A 3,026-nucleotide genomic window follows, 5' to 3' on the forward strand; every position below is an offset into this window, starting at 1 on the left:
CCATGCCAAGCTAATTTTTTATATTTTTAGTAGAGACAGAGTTTCACCATTTTGGTCAGACTGGTCTTGAACTCCTGACCTCAGGTAATATACCTGCCTTGGCCTCCCAAAGTACTGAGATTACAGGCATGAGCCACCGTGCCTGGATGAATTTTTATAGGATAAAAAGTCAGTTTTCTCTTTAATGTTTGAATATTTCCTTGCATGCTTAAAAAGACTTCATTTAATTTTGTGTGTGTGTGTAAAGTCGAGGTCTCCCTGTGTTGCCAAGTCTGGTCTCGAACTCTGGGGCTCAAACTATCCTCCTTTCACCTTGGTCTCCCAAAGTGTTGAGATGACAGGTGTGAGTCACCACACCCAGCCAAATAAAACATAAATACTTCATTCTTGAACATTTTTACATTACTTTAAAAATATCTTCTAGGACTTTAAAATTATTTTTACATTGAAATGACTGATTCATGAGGGAGTCAGAAAAAATTAAGACCCAGAATTTAATTTTTTTTTATTTTTTCCAAATCATATTGGGAGATTTTTATTAACTTAAGTTGACATTCTTAATTTTGTCTACAAGTCCTTGGTAAATATGCCTTTATTTGAAACAAACCTACAGGTGTTTCTTAATATGACAGAATCCGAAGACTTGCAGTTATCAGTGTTTCCTAATGATTAAAACAATGTTCAAATAATTACAAAGTTACTTCATCAAAATACTTAGAAGAATATTCTGAGGAGTGTTTGAAACCTCTATTTATAAATAGTGATTGATACATTTATTATGTATTTAGTGCTGAAGATAAACACTTTTTACATAAAACATTGTTTTAATCTGGTCTTCTAATGAGGCTAGTTATTAGCTATACTGTATTTTAATACTAAAGAATAAAGCTTTATCTTCATATTTATCTTATTTATAGGACTCTTATCAATGAAGAACTTTGTATCCAACAATAATAAACTGGCAAATTGCAAATTATGTTTTGTAGGAAAAGCAAAAAAGACTGTCTGCGACAAAAGAAAGAAGATACCTGCGTTATACATGCTTTGTGCAAACAGTCCATTCTGAATGGTACAATGAAATGTAGACCAAATCCTTTTAAATGTTTGTGTGCTGAGATGGCAATTACAATCTCCACACACTAAAAAGAAAAAGAACAATAACACAGAACACAGTATTCTTAATGATTATAGCACATTTAACACCTTCAACCATCCACTGGGTTTTCAGATCATATTGGCAACTGAAATTTCACATCCACATGTGCTTGCTTCGCTAAGGTCACTATTTCAGAGAGCTTTACAGCCATTCTAGCAGCTTCATCCAAGTCATCTCAAGCAAGTATTTTAAGTCCACTGTCGGCTGTCAGTGCCTTAGCATCATCGACTTGTGTATCTTGTAACCATACCACAACAGGTATTTTAATTTCCAAATCTTTTACTGCCATGACTATACCCTGTGCAATAACATCACAGTGCATGATTCCTCCAAAATTGTTGACCAGAATAGCCAGTACCTTTTTATCTGGAGGTGATAAGCTTAAATGCTTCTGTTACTCGATAGACTGTAGCATCACCACCAAACATCAAGGAAGTTGGCTGGAGGCCCTCCATGAAGTTTTATTGTATCCATTGTGGCCACAGCCAAGCCAGCACCATTTACTAGGCAGCCTGTATTTCCATTGAGGCCAATGCACTTGAGATTTGCCTTAGCAGCATCTTTGTCCCTTTCATCTTCCTGGGTCCAGTCCTGTAGATCAAAGATTTTCTTTTGGTGATAGGCTGAATTCGAGTCAAAATTGATCTTTGCATCCATACACAATACAGCTCCATCTGAATCTTCCACCACTGGATTTATTTCTATCATGGTTGCATCATATTTCAGAAAAAGGCTGTAAAGCTAGATCATGTTTTATGCTGTGATTCCACAATATTAGGTGGAAATCCCATCTTCTGTGCAAGCTGGAGAGCTTGTTCCTTTTTGATGCCTTCTTCAATATCAATAGATTCTTTAATTATTGCTTCAGGAGTCTCGGCAGCAACATCTTCAATATTGACACCACCATGTGAACTTCCTGTTAATACAGGACCTTGAAATGACCTTTCCATTGTTATTGCAAAGTGGTAGTCTCTCCTGGGATACTTTCGCTCACAGACCAATACTTGGTTGCATATTCTGCCCTTCTCTCCCGTTTGCCTGGTAAACAATTTTTTTTCCAATCATTTGTGAAGAAATAGCTTTTGCTTCTTCTGAAGAGAAAACTACCTTCACTCCTCCTTTGAGGCCACTTTCGAATGTTCCTTTTCCTCTACCACCAGATAAAACCTGGGCCTTTATCACAACATCTTTTGAACCTAATTTTTTGGCCACTGCATAAGCTTCATCTGGTGATTTTGCCACATATCCTTTGGGAACGGAGACACCATCTTCTTGCAATAACTCCATACTCATGTATTCATGTAGTGAGAGATTCTTTTGCTGTTGCTGCTGTACTCGGAGTCCATGGTTATTAATCCAGAACTTCCCAGAATCTTGCCCCAGAAAAGGCAAGTCAGCAAGCACCACTGGTCCTCTGATATTCCCACCTAGGACAGCTGAGCAGCGACCCGCAGGGCCATCCAAGGCCGGTGGTTCCCAAGGGTGGCGATGGACACGAGCCGGCCATAGAACATGGAGGCTGCCGTTTCTGAGTCGGACCCCCAGAATTTTATTTTTTCAAATAACTAGCCCTCTCATATTTTGAAATATCCGCCTTTCTCCCACACATACCCCACTCAATTCCCTTAAGTTCCAGGGCCCATTTGGGATCACATATTCTGTGATGTTGATCTGTCTGTTTAATCTTACTGTAGCTTGTGAGTGTTTCCCTTACCTCTTTACTCAAACATCATCTGTCTTTCTCAGAACAATGTTTTCCTGAGGCACTCGCTAATGCTGTTCTCCCCCTTCATCCTCATGCTCCCAAACTTGGAGGTGGAATAAGTGTTTTTCATATTCCTCATTACTGCTTCCACAACTCTCCTCTCTC

At 38.7% G+C, this 3,026-nt stretch overlaps 1 pseudogene across 1 annotated transcript; it reads right to left on the reverse strand.

Moving 5' to 3' along the window:
* Positions 1–519: 519 nt before the first annotated feature.
* Positions 520–2,499, reverse strand: LOC101023353 (annotated as a pseudogene). Its single transcript, XR_002518094.2, has one exon. The product of XR_002518094.2 is annotated as a succinate--CoA ligase [ADP-forming] subunit beta, mitochondrial pseudogene (transcript).
* Between the last annotated feature and the right edge of the window lie 527 nt (positions 2,500–3,026).

Source organism: Papio anubis, chromosome 17, assembly GCF_008728515.1.
Source record: "Papio anubis isolate 15944 chromosome 17, Panubis1.0, whole genome shotgun sequence".
Taxonomy (NCBI): domain Eukaryota; kingdom Metazoa; phylum Chordata; class Mammalia; order Primates; family Cercopithecidae; genus Papio; species Papio anubis.